The following is a 17,663-nucleotide window of genomic DNA, read 5'->3' on the forward strand; positions in this document are numbered from 1 at the left end:
GAAACTTCTAATACAAATGAAAAAACCCCTCCTTAAATATATTCCATAATGCTTTCAGTAGCACAGTAAGACAGGCAAACAATGCTTTCTCTACAGCCAGGGCCAATAAGTATTGCAATTTAGGATCAGCACCTTGAATAAGTGCCGACAAGCAAACAGACTGCCCATGTAAAGAACAGAACAAAAGAAACCAATCATTCTGCCACAGTTCCTAATTCAGAAGGCTGAAGCATTTTGCAGTACTTCTTGAATTTAAAAGGGGGAAGGGAGGTTAAAAAATGTGTACTATATTCCTAGATGCTCTGAATAAGCCACTGAGTTAATACCAATTCAAATAATTTATTCCTTAGCAGCTATTTGCCTGTTCTGCATCTTCATAAAAACAAAATGGTATTTTTTTCCCAAAGCATAAATAATCCCATTCTTTTGCAGGCTGATGTGACATCTGCATAAAGATAATTAATTCCTATCTTCCGCTATTATCTATTTGTCCGCTACCAAAGGGTAAGTGGTGTTTTCTCTAGGCTCTTGTGTGCTAATGTACAATGTTTAGTGGTAATAAGCATTTTAAGCTACTGAAGAGCAGCTTCAAAAGAACATGAAATTAACTAAACATACATCACAACACTGTGCTATTTACAACCGGCTCCCATGGATAATGAAACTTCACTTAGGACACCCTATTTCTGTTCAGTCAACACATTTCAAATACTATTAAAGGGATCACTACCTGCAAAGGACCTCAGCTGATATAATCTAACTTCATCTTGTAACACGGGGGGTTACAGCATTCTCCGTGACAGTTGTCTTTTCAGATACTACAAAAGGGTTTCTGCAACAACTGTTATCTGTCCATCTCCAGAACAACCAGATAAGATTTAAACATCACGCAACGCACGGCAGGAACTGCTTTAATTTGGGGTTGTCTGAACTCTGCCTGAAGAATGAAAAAATTAAAGGGCACACACATGAACAGAAGGCAAAATAAATCCCCATTGTGTTTTTCAAGATGCTCACTGGTGCCTTATTCTTTTTTTTTTTTTTTCTTCCAGCAATAAAACAAGATTCATACTCTGAGTATTTCTTCAATCTGAACCTGAGATTGTAGTATCTTTTGTATACAGTCTTTCACAACAAAAGGAAAGCCAATGAGCATCAGGACCCCCCCTCAAATACGTATGAACTTCCCTCTTTAGAAAGTTAAATTACTAGTTTCATTAGCCTGAAACATGATCTTTTTCCGATATACAGTAGAGGGCACTTTCAGAGTTGGGTTTCAGATGGGAAAATAGCTATCTGAGCTGAGACTTAATATTTGTGTGGGTCCTGCTGGTGTCAGCCCCAACCTTCATCTGCCCCCTGCTCCCAGCCACATTCCAGAGAAGGGTCACTACATGGTGCTTTTTGACACAGGAGAAGTAAGTAGGTTTGCCGGTGGGAGTTCTGTAAAAGTTTATGTTGCCTCTATAAATAAGAACAGTTTTAAAGACCTGGCAGATGTGCCCCTTTCTATGCTTTGCCTCCCCCACTCTCTTTGCTCAGAACACGGACCTGACAGTCCCAAGGGTAGCAACCACTCTGCAAGAATGAGGAGACATGCCCGAAGATCCAAGCCAAAAGGTGGGGCATTAACAACCACCTTTGGCCATACTAGATTCATGAAGGTCTCCACAAGGGACACAGTGAACCCAGAATTTTCTGCGACCTCAGAGGGGAAATATAAATGTTAAGAAATACATGCAGACCGAAAGGAGAGTACTAGGATCCAAATCAAAAGATTGGTCCAGGTTCCCTCCTGAGAAAGACAAAACTACTGGCATCTCAGTAATCACTTGTCCTGATCCCATTAATAGCAGCCACAGGAACAGATGAGAATTCCAAGGGCTTCATGCAGACCTAAAGACCCCATCTCCCCCTTCCACCCCATGTCCCACTTTCTCCCCCCATACACTCACATGACCTCTTGAAGGAGAGCACACAGGAAGAAAAACCTGAGAGTCTCCCCATTTCACCTAAAGATACAATTTAATTCTGTTGCACCGTTTCTTCTACTTGACTTTGTAGCGGTCCCTTCCCTACTATCCAGGAAGCATAGAAGGCCTGATCAGTTAACAGAGTAATAAAAAGTTCCCATTTTTTCACACATCTGGGCCAAGATGAAGTAATTTAGTCAAGCACTGAAATTCAAAAGCAGCAATGCTACCCCTAGGAAAGCCCTCCTGAGAGAGAATACAAATAAACAACTTTTTATATTTGAAAAGTATGTGTAACTGGATATTAAAATAAGAGTTTTAGTTCAGACCTCAGATGATAAATATCAGATACACCGGGAGGTGTAAACCAAAATGCAAATTTCCAAGGAGGCATCACAGAAGTATTTGACCCCTTGCTGATTCAGTGGGTACAAAAGTGTCAGGTAACAGACAGACTAAGGAGAATAGGGGTGAGTGCCACCTCTTTCCCTTCAATGGAAAGGAACCTCAAGGGCACTTTGAAAGCTTATTATATTGCCCCAGAGTTGGAAGCCACAATTTACTAGTGTCCCCAACCAAAGAAATATCAGGGGGCCTGCTGCCACACAGGAGAATGCTGTATCTGGGAAGCACTGGACAGTTTGCCTTTCTAAAAGGACATCAAAGATGCGGATTAGCAGTGGATATGGCGAAAGAGCCAGCTTGGAGCCATTCCAAACCCTTTATAAGAAGACCACCAGGCAGGGTCACCAATAGAGAGAGACCATGATATAGATCCCCAAAAAGCAAGGGCTGATGGGAAAGTGCCAGCCCGAGGGAAAAACAAAACAGTCCAGGGGAGCTGTGGTCAGAGGACCCCAGCAGGGAAGGCTCTGATGGATTCAGAGACACACCCAAGACCAAATAAAACGAGTCAGCTCTGAGAATCTGCTGGATCCGAAGTGTGCAAAGCCAGTGTGAAATCCACAACCCAAAAAAAGAACTTTCCTGTGGACACTTCATACTGTTCTTGTATCTCAGAAGAGTCTATGACAGCAGCTAGTAAATGGAGACAAAATTAGCAAGGAAGAAAGCAGTAGCCAGTAGAAGGATGCTCTAAGAAGCAGGAGCTTCTGTCTTGTTACGTGCTTTACTCTCCAGCCTAGAACTATGCTTGCTACATAGTAGGTGTTCAATAAGTATTTGTTCAATGAATGAAAGCCCATCACATCCACCCTTCCAGAATGCAAACTCCCTTGTACATGTCTACCAGAGACAAAGATTAACCTCCCAACCTTTTTTTTGGTCCAACATCTTGGCAAGGCTACAAGGGTGGCCGCTGCTCTCCCAGCTTCCCCGTGCTTACCCAAGGATGACAAGGAGAAGAAAGATGCCTGAAAGTCGGCCAAAAAAGACAAAGACCCAGTGAACAAATGTGGTGGTGAGGCCAAAACGAAGTGGTCCAAAGGCAAAGTTCGAGACAAGATCAATAACCTGGTTTGTCTTGTTTGACAAAGCAACATAGGACAAACTCTGTAAGAAAGTTCCCCAACTCCAAGCTTATAACTCCAGCTGCTGTCTCAGAGACTGGAGATTCAAGGTTCTTCAGGAGCGCAGCGCAGCCCTTCAGGAGCTCCTTAGGAAAGGACTTATTAAACTGGCTTCAAAGCACAGAGCTCAAGTCATTTACACCAGAAACGCCAAGGGTGGAGATGACCCCACCTGCTGGGGAAGATGCATAAACAGTTCCCACCAACTGTACATTTTGGAAAATAAAATTTTATTTAAAAAAGAAAAAGATTTCTTTCCCAAATGAGACTATAATTGCAATTTAAAGGAATTATAAGGCTTTCTAGTACCCGCGAACTAGCAAGTTCTCTGACTTAGGAAAATATTTCTTTTGATTTGTATTTTGCTAGAATTTTCATTAAAAACAGGGAATAAACTTTACCTTCTGAATACAGTTTAAGTGGATAGCAAGAAGCACAATTTGCTTTATGATTAAATTTGCATTATGATTTCATCCTATACGTTGTACCTGCTCAATGTGCTAATTACCCAGAACATGGTTTACAAAGCAGTTCACCACACATGTTCCATTCTATCTTTGTTTTTTTTGTTGTTGTTGTTTTTGTTTTTGTTTGTTTTTTGGGGGTTTTTTGTTTTTTTAAAGATTTTATTTATTTATTTGAGAGAGACAATGAGATAGAGAGAGCATGAGAGGGGGGAGAGTCAGAGGGAGAAGCAGACTCCCTGCCGAGCAGGGAGCCCGATGTGGGACTCGATCCCGGAACTCCAGGATCATGACCTGAGCCGAAGGCAGTCGCTTAACCGACTGAGCCACCCAGGCGCCCTCATTCTCTCTTTGTAACAATCAAAAGTACCCTCATGGTTTGAGAGGGCTCACCAAACAGTCAGCAGCAATACTGGCTGCATGATAACAGGCTTTGTAAAGCCAACTGTAGTACTCTTTCCAATACTGTTTTCTTTAAGGTTTTCTGAGTCAGTCTTCCTGGATTCCTATCTAGCATCTCGTGTCCACATAAAGATGGATAACCCTGGACTCCTGCCTTAATTATACCCCAGCTATTCCTAACAGATGGTCGTTTCATCCATTATTCAATTCACTTAGCCTAGCTGGCTTCCTGACCAATGACTACAACATTTGTCTCATTAGATCTTAGCATAGGATTAAGATCAGCAAAAATAAATGGAAATTCCAAAATAACAGTGACATAAACAAGATGGGATTTCATTCCACCTGCATAATATATAGTCCAGTGCCAGAAATGACCAGTCCCTGACAGTACAGGACCCAGACAGACTCCTATCTCGTTGCTCTGCTATATTCGTGCCATCTGCTTTTGGGCCATCTTGGTCCCACCATCACATCTACCATCCAGCCAGCAGGAAAGAGGAAAGAAAATGATGCCTATCATGTTACACACATCTCTTCTATTTACATCCCACTGGCCACTGGGATGGGTTGGGTTACTGTGGTAATCATGTAGTCATATCTACACACAAAGAGGCGAGGGAATTTGAGCTCTTATACGGCAGAAATATGTCTTACTCAACTTCTATAGTGTTCAATACATATCTGGCACTGTTTAAGACACTGGCCACTATGATTCTTATAATCACTGCCATAATCATCCACAGGACAAGCATTTACCAAATACCGTTCTATGTATCATTTTTAACTAAAGAGAAGACTGACGAAGGATCCTTTCACTAATTTTTTTCAACACTGATCAAAACAGCTACCGCTGACATTAAAATAACTAACAATAATAACTGGTTCAAAATAATAATAATAATAATAATAACTGGTTCTTCTTACCCCCAATAGTCTCAAAATGTTTAAATATTTGGTGGTAAATGATCTGGAATTCTCACTTCATACAAATGAGCGCAATTTCAACTATTATGTTTTCCTACGAGGCCAACAGACAATTTATCCCAAGCGACTCAGAGGAAAATGTTCCCTGTTCCTAAACAAAACTCCTCTGACAGCATTAAAACTTGAAAAACACTAGAAAACTAAAATGAACACAAGAGCCAACCTGTTGTTTCTGTCTATTTAAGAAGAAAAACAAGTAACTATTAACAATTCTGCGCATTCATTTGGAATGCAAATGTCTGTCACTCAGTAAATGATCACAAAATTTAAAAGACAAGAGATCACCCTTCTTATTCAAAATCAAAAGAAATATTTTCCTAACCTAACAGAAAGGTAGGAAGAGAATTCTGATAAAGTAGCTAAAACAGTAAGATAAAAAATAAATTCCCCCATGGCATCTACTCTAACAACTCCCCATTGGCAAAGGTGTAGTTTTATGAATAATGAAGCCATTTTCATTTGTTTACTAAATATAATATAGGTTTGTCCCTTGGATGCTATTTTAAGGGAACATAGTAATTTCTGCCATTTGTCCTTTTCAAACTTGTAAAATGAGGAGAAAGGAAAAAATACCTAATCATACTAGATCGAATGATTTATACTAGTTTGTTTAACCTGGAACTATTAGAAATTTCTAAAAAAGACAAAAATAAAAATACTACAGTAACCCAGTGACTCCTAGCAAATTACTACTGGCAAAGTTAAGAATTTAAAGCTTGCTTTACACACCAATGGACTTTCTTCCCTTCTCCCAACATATATTTATTATTCTACCTCCCTGCCTAAGATACTTTCTGTTGAATGTGAACCTTTCAAAAACATCAGGGAAATATCTCCCATTGGGCACTGGTATTTAGGCATTAGAAAGGTAAAAAATTCCTTTAAAAAGCATACAAAAAGGCTCAATAGGTTGTTTCTGGCTACTACAATAGATTGTTCCTGGGAAAGCATGAGCATCATGGATTTAATCAACCCCAGATTTCTTTACAAATAATGAAATCTGGGGCGCCTGGGTGGCTCAGTCTTTAAGTGTCTGCCTTCAGCTGAGGTCATGATCCCAGCGTCCTGGGATCGAGCCCTGCATCGGGCCCCTTGCTCAATGGGGAGCCTGCTTCTTCCTCTCCCATTCCCCCTGCTTGTGTTCCCTCTCTCGCTGTCTCTCTCTCTGTGTCAAACAAATAAATAAAATCTTTAAAAAAAATAAAAATTAAAAATAAATAAATAAAAAACAATGAAATCTGTAGTTGGAAAATTCTGTTTTTAATCTTTCACTTCCATTTATACATTTATATTTCCTGAACTATTTGCCATATGGATACCAACAAAACTAAGAAACAACCCTATTATGTTGCTTACAGTGGCATCTACTTCTTGCTCTTTTCCCAGGGTAGACAGAGCTGCTTGCCATTTTAAATAAATAGATTAATAATGTGACTATTTTTTAAAAGTTCCCTACAGAGTGGTTGCTTTAAAGCAGTAAACAGAACGGTCTAGTTTCACAATGTGGATGCTTTGGGGATAGGTTCAAATTCATTTCTAAACAGTGCTGCACATGACAATTTTAATTATTAACATTACTCTCCTACCCGTGTCAATTTCACACCTGACATTAAAAAAACAAAAAACAACAACAAAAAGAACATGTGCTAAGACTGTTCAGTTGATGGGCACCTGGGTGGCTCAGTCAGTTAAGCATCCAACTCTTGGTTTTGGCTCAGGTCCTGGTCTCAGGACTGAGATCAAGCTCCGCATCAGGCTCCAAGCTGAGCCATGGAGTCTGCTTAAGATTCTCTCTCTCCCTCTCCCTTTGCCCCTCCCCCCACTCTCTCTCGTTCCCTATTAAAAAAAAAAGACCGTTCAGTTGAAAATACATAGGAAGAAATTTGGCTAAATTAGTATTATATTGACTGTTATTTAAATTTATCATTACATCAATGTGACTTAAGTTTCTCAAAAGGATGGAGATTAAACAATACCATAATTTTATAATTCTAGTCAAAATTCTATTAAGGAAAACACTCATGGCATTTTTATTTAATGCTTCCAACCATTCAGAACAATTTTTAAATGGAAGTATTAGATTTCCCTCAGATTAATTAATACTACCTCCCCTGATGGACATTTTATTTTATGGTCATAAATTCCAACTGATTATTACTTGCTTACATTTTATATGATTTAAGAATGTCTGAAATCATTCATGGGTATATTAGTGTATAAGTGTGGGGCATTTGTTCACTAGTAAGGGAAAAGGGAGATTAATAAATTTTTCTACCATATCCTAAAAGCTCTATAACTGCAATCTTCACTAAAGTCAAAGACTTCATTTTATCTTCTATTAGCTAGAAGCAATGTTTTCCTTTTCCAACTATCTATTCCTAGGTCAAGTCTATTGTTTGGCATACATTGAAAATAACAAGTGGCATCTTGGTTTGTATTTCTCAGAAATGTTAAAATGCTAACAATAATATAGTAATCATAGGACTAAATATCCATCATGGGAATAATGCCCAGACCATAGAAAATGTTAGCCTTTTCTGACAAGGCTATGGAAGGAAAACACAATGGAGTATAGATTTGCAATAAATAGTCATTCCGATTATTATGTGGCAGTTGCCCTAAACACTTGCATTACTGGAAAGCACCATAACAGCACGCAATAGCTAAAAAGAACATCGATTACAAACCCACTGAAATCAGAGAGGAATTAAACAAAAAAGTCAAAACTGACAGATGTGTTATTATACGAACACTCTAATGGGACTTTATTGAGACTCAAAGATATTTAAAGCAACTCCAAAATTAAAAAAAAATAATAATTCTATACTTTACACATAGGACATATTTTTTAAAATAAGTTAATCGTCTTGACAATTATTGATCATTATTTTAATAAATGAGGAAATGGAAGAAGTACTGAGAAGAATTCCAGGATGCTAACCTAAAATAGTATTTAAATGTAGTCAAAATGATCTTCAAAGTGAAGTTTAACTTTGATTACATTTTGTGTACCATTTATTTAACTTCTTTGCTCTACTGCTGACTTCCAAGGTCCCAAAAGAAAAAGGAAAAGCCTTATACCAGGTGAACAGGGCCAGGGCTAGAGTATGGTGAGAAAGGCTTTCATCCAGAGCATGAAATTGAGAACTCAGGTATCCAGATGATGAAATTAACACAATACTTTTAAAAATCAAAGTTAAGAGGCGCCTGGGTGGCTCAGTCGGTTAAGCATCTGCCTTCGGCTCGGGTCATGATCCCAGGGTCCTGGGATCGAGTCCCACATCGGGCTCCCTGCTCGGCAGGAAGCCTGCTTCTCCCTCTCCCACTCCCCCTGCTTGTGCTCCCTCTCTCACTGTGTCTCTGCCAAATAAATAAATAAAATTGTTCTTATTAAAATGGAACCATATTGTTCGTACAACATGCATTTTGCAACTTGCATTTTTTCAAATTGAGAGGCAGTTTAGCATGGTGGTTAAGAGCTGTATGATTTTAGACAAGCTTTTTTTTTTTTTTTAAGTAATTACTTTTTTAAGTAATTACTTTTTTATAAGTATTACTGACTGTTCTTTTGCCTTAGATATGGCTCTAAGCACAATATGTCTCAGCACAAGGAGTGCAGTCTTTATATTGATACTTGCTTCATTATAGATTTTTTGCATTAATTTTATTTTTAAAGTATTACCTAGCATATCATTTATCTTACTACTGAGTTTTGAGCACTACCCTTCCCCACCCCGTAAAATTTCATGTTCAAGGCATCTCCCTCACTTACCCTAGTCTCAGCCTCCAATTTAGAAGTCAATAAATACCATCTGAATGAGAGACAGAATATGTAAATTAACCTCTGTCAGTACTTCCTTACCACCTGCAATTCCTCTCAGACTCTTTCCAATACACTCCTCTTGATAGTGCCATGGATGAGCACCCCTCTTTGTCAGGTGATTTATATGACCTCTAATTCTCACAAGAACCCTTCAAAGTAAATATAAGTCTCCCCTATTTTAGGACTGAGAAGTCAGTCTCTGACAGTGCACGGACTTGTTCCTAACACAGGCCCTGAGTAAATATTAGTTGGATAGTAATGACAAAGCCAGTAAGTGGAGTCTTGGACTTTAACCCAAGTGTATGTCCCTCCAGCTCAGTGATCACCAACGCCAAGAAGCCATTTTTAAATCTTTCTTCTGTTTCCAGTAACAACTACGGTGGGCAGGATTCTAAGATGACCCTCGTGATCTCCACCCCCTGGTGTCACTCCTGGGATTATGGCAAAGGAGTGATTATATGGTAAACCTAATCTAATCACGTGAGCCCTTCAACAGCAAGCAGTTTTCTCCAGCTGATGATAGAAAGGGATGTTGGAGAGATTCAAAGGATTTGACACACCACTGCTGCCTTTGAAGATGGAGAGAGCCTCCTGAGAAGGAATGTGGGTGACCTCTGGAAACAGAGAGTGCCCACCAGCTGACAGCAAGAAAACAGGAGCCTCAGACCTACAACCACAAGGAACTGGATTCAGCCAACAACCGGAATGAGCTTGGAAACAGATCTTTCCCAAAGCCTCCAGAGAAAAGCCCAGTTGATCCCTAGACTTTATCCTTGTTAGATCCTCAGCAGAGAACACAACCAAGCCTGCTCAGACTTACAGTAACTGTTTACAGGCAATAGAGAACTTATATATCAACCCCTGCATGACTTCATCATAATACCACAAAGCAGGACAATTATCTGTTCATCTGACCTCCTTATCAGACTAAGGATTTACCCACACATCTTGGTATGACTTGCCCAAGGCCAGACACATTACAGGCACCCAGCTGATGTTGAAGAATTGGATGAATTCACACACTAGTTCTTTAATAAAAGTTTAAGGTACTGACAGCAGTGAGGAGAGGAGAGCAACGTGCGCCTGACATGGGCCTGAGTGAATATCTGGGGGCTAAAATTTGCCATTTTATATCCTGGTATGCAATTGAAGGAACACACATTTTTAAAGACCAGTCCCACAACTATGTAAACTTGAGATATTGACCTGGATATATGCTCAGCCTCACTGTATAACCTATAAAGAACTACACAAGCTTGGGGCACCTGGGTGGCTCAGTCGTTGGGCGTCTGCCTTCGGCTCAGGTCATGATCTCAGGGTCCTGGGATCGAACCCCGCATTGGGCTCCCTGCTCAGCAGGAAGCCTGCTTCTCCCTCTCCTACTCCCCCTGCTTGTGTTCCCTCTGTCAAATAAATAAATAAAATCTTTAAAAAAAAAAAAAAAAAAAGAACTACACAAGCTTACATATAGAATGGCTTTGGCATTGTATCCCCCACAAAGAAGACAGACCAAATATCCTTCATGTCGCCATGTTCCTTACTTCTCTGGACTCCAATTGTCCTGTCTTCCAGCTTCTTCTTTGGTATTGGTATAACAATCAAAATCATAATCTCTGAGGAAACTTCCCTCAAAACTACTTCTACCTTCTAAGAGTGTTATATTCAAAGGCATGTCACTTACCAGAAGAAAGAATATGAAGTAAACTAATCACATGGACTGATTGCCTATAAGGAGTTCCTAGAAAAGTACATTAACCCCCCTCATACACATACAAGAAGAAAACTGAAATCACTGAATTAGCTGCTTAACGTTGACTTCCATCCATAACTCCACACTCTGCAGAAGGGGAGAGGGGGAATGCACACTGTGTATTTATTCATCTTTGAATCCCAAACATTTAAGAGAATTTTTATACCTGGTAACACAATAGGTACTCAATACATGTTTACTGAACTGAAGTAGCACTAAAATCTGTGATGACTTTTGGTATCCTTACACACAAATGCTACCCTCACCTCACAGCCAGGAATTCATTACTTATAATTCAGCAGACTTAAATGATGTTCTCCAAATTATTCATCCTTTCTTAATGACATCATTTCTATTATTCAGCTTGCTTTAACTATATTTATATATGCATAATGAAAAGGGAAAGTGCTTCACAAATGGAAAGTATTTTGAGGAAAATAGATTCTAAGAACAAGAAAAATTATAAAATCCTTGAAGTTTTCTTACATATTAGTCAATGACTTTAATTGCTATAATTATGTGAATGCAGCCCATTAACATCTTGCAGTGATGCTGATATTAGTATCCATGCTTTGGAACTCTTTCCAAAAAGGTCCTCTTAGGGCAATTAACCCTATTCGAATGACACCCAAGAGGAATCTAGGTTTTATCAGTTTCTAAGCTCCAGGTAACAGTGTTTTAGGTAGGTGCTGCAATATTCCAAATTAGAACTATAAAATTACTTAAAGGTGTGACCTACAGAAATACAGCTACCCATGCTTCCACACAGCTGGAAATCTAAATTAGTCCTCATCTGTCTGTGTCTAACTACCATGTTCAATTGTTCGCTGAGTCTTAAAGATCATGAGCACCAAAATGCAGGGAAGTTACAGCTGTTCTTTCAGAAAACGGTCGCCAGGGGGAAAAAAAAAGAAAAAAAAAAAAAGCCCCATTGAGACATTTACTCTGACAAGAATCTGTGTAAGAATCAATAGGAAAGCATGATAGAGAATTTTAAATTTCCTGAACAAGTAGGATGCAGGTCAAATGGAAATTGCTTTCGGTAAAGAAAGCTGAATAATTTTTTTAAAATACATATATAACTAGTTTTGAAAATTCACACCAGCAAAACATTTGAATAATTCCTAGGTTCCACAAAATATGGGCCAAAATCCCAACCAAATAACTCCCCATCGTTCTCCCACCCAAACCTTTTCTGAGCAGTTACGAAAATAAGGTTGGGAAGGGGAGTGGGCAAGGAACAAGGAGAACGATGGGGAAGCCCTCATGACTTACAAATTAGGTAAACTTTCTATTAATCAAGAATTGGCTCTATGTTGTTTCTGCGTATATCAGCACGATCCAAGAACTGAAGCTGGGCCATTCAGTCATTTATTACATAAACCATCCCTTACAAAATAGAACCTTGCCAGCCACACACTTACTTGGTTTACTAGTTCCTGATTACACAGCAATCTAATTGCAGTACACACACAGAAGTAAACTGTTGATGTAAGACATTACTTGTACGAAATCCTACATTTGTTATTTTTCTTGACTCGGCCCAAAAAAAAAGGCCTGTTATATATACCAAAGCCTAAAACCTCAACAAACTGATAAGTAAACAAATTAATATACATATCAAGAATTTAAATGCAGGCCCCCAATGCCTGGAGTTTCATTAAGAGCGAACAGTTGTAAATTTCTAGCCAAAAATTCCCACTGTTCTAAAATTTGTATATGGCCTACTAAATACTTCTCATAAATTATGTCCTGACAGCATGTTATTTCTACTTACTGAAAATATTACTGTATTCACTAACGTATAATTTTCTTTCTTTAAAAGATGAGAAAACACCCTGAACTCACATGCCAAGTCTTACCACCACACGGCCAGACACTCTGGAGCCCCATGCTGGCAACCTACGAAGTGACATTTGCTCAGTTCAGCGATAAGCCTGTTAGGTGACCCAACACAGTCTTCTGTGCTGCTTGTTCCACAGCAAATTTACGTGGTGACATGACAGCTATCAAGTGATGTGCTTTTGCAAACTCTGAAACAACGCACATTTGTAAAGGCAGCAGCCAAGACTAAATAGATCTTTTCATTTGTTGAACGTATAAACGCCGATAAATCTGGCACTTGAATCTGAATTTGCCAACTGTAATCACAAACACATGTGTGCATTACATAGCTACAGATGCACTTAAAATAATTACCTTCCTGAAGATGTCTGCTTCTCCACAAGCTACTAGAAAAAGCTGCTAGCTACTCTCAATGCAGTAGTTTTCCACGTGCAAACACATTAATCAGAATACCTTATATACTTGAAAAGACAAAAGAGTTGTTTCTATGCCTCACCTCTTCATTTTACCTCCCTAGAAATTTGTAACCCACCGTTTCCAAGTAGGTCTCACTTTTAGGATTTTAGGAGAAGCTGCCCACAATAATGTAAAGGGTACTGACGTCAAGGCACAGCTTTCTTTTCAGGATGGCTTCTGTACATTTATTTTCTCGTTCCTCTGTCTCTGATTCTGAGATAACTTAACCGCCTCACTTGTAAACCGCGCCCTCACTAAAGAAAATTTATGTGCTACACAACTGGACAAAACAATGTGCTAAGGGTATTCATCTCTGTCGTGGACATGGGCTAAAGAGAATGATCAATAGTCACAGGCATTTACTGGAGACCTGAAAATCTGTCTCCACGAAAGTCCATGTTTTCCAAAGTGGACAGAGCATTGTAGGCTGCGGACCCATCACCACCTCTTTTCGAAGGGCACATAACTGAGAAGTGCTTAGGGCCACCCTCTTATTGTTTCAATACACAGATACTCATAGCAGAAGTAAAGCTCGAAGAGATGAGAATGGCCGTTTTGGGGGAAACACAGCTCTAAAACAGGGAGTGAAGCGGAGTCTGTTTTTCATTAAAGGCCTTACAGTGCTTTTGACATTTCAAATTAGAAGGATTACTTTAATAAAAACAAACTTTTTCTAAAAATTAAGAAAGTTAAAGACTCTCAACCAATTCTAGGTAATAAAGTTCCTACTGTAGAACAAGCACTGGGAGTACACAAAATAAAAGAGAAGAGGCCTTCATGTCTATCAGCAACGGCCAAACAACCAGAGGGCCAGCAGAGAACCAGGCACTCCAATGGGGTAAGTGATATCAGGGGCCGCGGGAGTCCAGGAGCACCTGGCCCTCCCAGCTTCTCCAATCTGTTGTTGTCAATGCTAGAGACCACCTGCTACCAGAGGAAGAACAGCTAACGAGGAGATGAACACTAGATCAGATGCTTAATCATGAGTGTTAAAAGAAGACACCACCAAAAAAAAAAAAAAAAAGACACCACAACACAGACATGAAAGTGCTTAACGGCTACAACTTGTTCAGCAACTTAGTATTCTGCCATTTCATTTTATTCCTTTCTTTTTTTTTTGATTTATTGGACTCTCCTGCCACTGGTACATTTTCATTGGGAGCTGCCTTAGGGAGTGATCTCTCGTCCTCCTCCTCAGGGTTCTGGGTAAAAGCCTGAATTAAAAATACATGTTGTGGTTGTTGTTTTACATTGTGGATCCCCTGTCTTGGGAATGGGATGCCAGGCCTCTCTGGAGAAGCTTCTGTCACACCAATACAAGAGAATAAAATAGAAAATCCAAAGGCCCAATAAGCAGAATGCAAAAGGCTATGAATAAGTAGTGTGGTTTAGTCTCAGCAGAAATAAATCAATACATACATTGAAAAGGATTAGAAGAAAATATAACAAAGGGTTAAGGCTGATTCTATACTTGAGGTGCCAGAACTGCAATTTAATTCCTCTATTTTTTTCTACTTTTGACAAGGAAAAATAAAATAAATGTGACAAGTGTTGTTTAGAAAGCCAACACAAAAGATCAGAACTAGAAGGGAGACAAAGAAACAGACTTTCCTTATTTAACAGGTCACTCAATTGCGTATCAGGAAAGAAAAGGGGCTTTCCTAAGGATACACAGCAATTCAAAGGCAGTATGGTATAACTGATTAAAAGGATACAATCTGAGCTCAAATCCGGCCTTTGCACTTTTAGTTATGTGACCTGGGCAAACTGCATAATGTCCAGGGGCTTTACTTTCTTTATCTGTAAAATACAGGTAACAACAGAACTTTCCTGTCAGGGTCACTGGAAAATCTACGGAGGAACAGTGTGAATAAAGTGCCTAGGTCCATACCTGGCACCTATGAGAAACTCAAGTAATGTTGGCTTTTTTGGTTTTGGGGTGTTTTTTTTGCTAGGAAAAAGAATCACAAGTGTCATTGCCATCCCATTATCATCATGTGGTCGGCATGCTTCCTGCATACTATTCAACATCTATGGTTTCCTTTGTGCTTTTCATCCCAACCTGTGTGCACTTTTAACAACTGGGAACCACTTCCAGTTAACAGCAGCAGAGAGACCCAGAACAATTTTTCGTGACATATTATTCAAATAAGAATAAAAATCTTGTGAACTACTCATCCTAAAACAGTGATCCATAAATCATCATTTCAATTTTCTAAAACTACTTGCTCAAAAGAAAATTCATATTCAGTACAAATAAATTCACACTTAATGAAAACACCTCCAGGTATTAGGAAGCTGACAGAAAATAAAAAAGTAGAAAAGTAGTGAAAAGAAAACTTACTTTGATTATCCAGATTAGCAAGATCTTTTGAAAAAAAATCTCTCCCATAGCCCCACTTCCAAATCTGGATGCCTTCCAAAAATATACTCTACTGATGGCTTAAAAAATAAAAAAATAACACGCAACTTTTTGTTAACATTTTTTTTAACAATGAAAGGCCTCTCACCCTACGTCTAGTTTGTAACTTCCCTTCCCGCTCTCCTACTACTAGAAAAGAACACTCTGAAGTTTTGGATAATTAATAGCAACAGGTGTCAACAATGGGAGGTGATCATCTCACAGTGACCTTTACCTTCCCCGATTTCCTGATGCTCTACAGTTTGCATGCATCATCTCCTGCACACCAGGAGCAGAGAGGGGTTTATTGCCTACACATGAATATTGTCAAAGGTCATGAAGTTACTAAATATTTTTCCCAGGGAAGTACAAATGGATACTGCTATCTACAAGAAATATGATATGAGATAATAATATCAGTCAATAATGGCCATATGTTCTTAGAGAGTCATACCAAATCTATAGCTAAAAGCTTTATGATGGAATATAAGCTTGATAACTGATTATCAGTCTCCTTCCAAGTTTCCATACAACATTTCTATTTCCTTCAAATCTAACAAGTAGCATACTGTTACGTTCCTCCTATTTAAGTCTGACAGATGAGAGGCTCTGACTAAACAACCAATCTCCCTTCTGTCCTCCTAAGGTAATGACAGATTCTTAAAGCACATGAAGGCACTTTCTAAGACTCCAAAATTAATAAATGATTATTTCTGAATTTCCATTCTAGCTTGCAGTCTCAATGCCCTACACTCAAACTTGAGCTATGTCAGGAGGAAACTAGACAACATTTTCTTTTTTTTTTTTTACAATATCTTATTAGATATTAATTACAATAAATTATTAGAATAAATTATTCTATTATTAGAATTATTAGAATAAATTACAATAAATTATTAGAATAAAAACTCTTACAACAAATTCAGAAGGTCTTTGTCTCCTGACTTGACTGATGAGGAAATTGGAACTCAGAGAAATTAAGTGACTTATCCAGGGCCTCTCAGCTGTAAGTGGCAAAGTAAGGCTAGTACTCAAGTGGCTACTTAGATAGAAAGCCTACACTGTTCAGTGCACACAGCAGACTAGACATGTTTCCAGAAGTCTAACCTGTATGTTGGTTTGATAATGCAGAAAAGGTTGTATCAGATCCCATCTCTCGGGATGCCTCGCACAACCACAGCTAAATAGGGAACAGAAAACTGCAGTGGGAATTTCTGAATTGAAACAAATGGAAACCTCCACTCCTCCAGCCTTCCCCTCAAAAGCAGAATCCCTGCTTCTGAGCACCTTAACTGCACCAGTGACTCTCAGCCTCAAACCTTCTCCTGTACCAAATTGTAAGACCTGAGGTCTAATAATTGTTATAAATTTCTCTTTCATTCTGTGGCTATGTTCCTCCTTCACATCAGATGATGACCAACTGAATCCTAATTCATTCATTCAGCATATATTTGATGAGTGCCCACCATGTGTCAGGCTCTGCAACAGGTACTACAAAGATGCAATGAATAAACACCTGCCATGAAAAACCTACAGTCTTACAGATGAATCAGATGGAGCATGTGAAATTCTGACAATTATAACATGAGGCAGAAAGTGAGGACTGCTTGTCAAAACCCACTTTGTTTCTTAAGATGGATTTTATTGACACTCAACGAAATTGGGGAGAAAAGAACAAGAAATCTTTTTAATGCCATGGAAGCTAATTTTTCTTTAAAACTATATTCTACAGCTTAGTAAATTACATATTCTTGAGGTGGCAACATTCTATGAGGTTTCACATCAGTATTTAAATCATTCTTTCACAAACAGTTTTAGGGGGGAAAAAAAGCATGTAAGAAGTAGTATCTTTCCAAGAGAGACTACTACTTAAATCCAAGTCCTTTGATTTTTCTTTTTTAAGTCAAATGCTGATGCATAATTCATTAGGAGAGTCTTTATAATGGCAGGAGTGGGAGAGCTGGTGAACATTTTGCAAAATACACAAAGAAAAAACCTTACAGTTCTTCCAGAAGCAATCCAGCAAAAGTGAA

General features: G+C 38.8%; 1 protein-coding gene and 1 pseudogene across 1 annotated transcript in view; one reads left to right on the plus strand and one right to left on the minus strand.

Annotated features, from left to right (window-relative positions):
* TMTC2 (transmembrane O-mannosyltransferase targeting cadherins 2) overlaps positions 1–17,663 on the minus strand; it is a 392,764-nt gene that overhangs the window by 343,558 nt on the left and 31,543 nt on the right. The window lies entirely within an intron of this gene.
* LOC118008514 lies at positions 1,395–3,694 on the plus strand (annotated as a pseudogene).

This window comes from Mirounga leonina, unplaced genomic scaffold, assembly GCF_011800145.1.
Source record: "Mirounga leonina isolate KUSES-001 unplaced genomic scaffold, KU_Mleo_1.0 Mir_126, whole genome shotgun sequence".
In the NCBI taxonomy this organism is placed as follows: Eukaryota; Metazoa; Chordata; class Mammalia; order Carnivora; family Phocidae; genus Mirounga; species Mirounga leonina.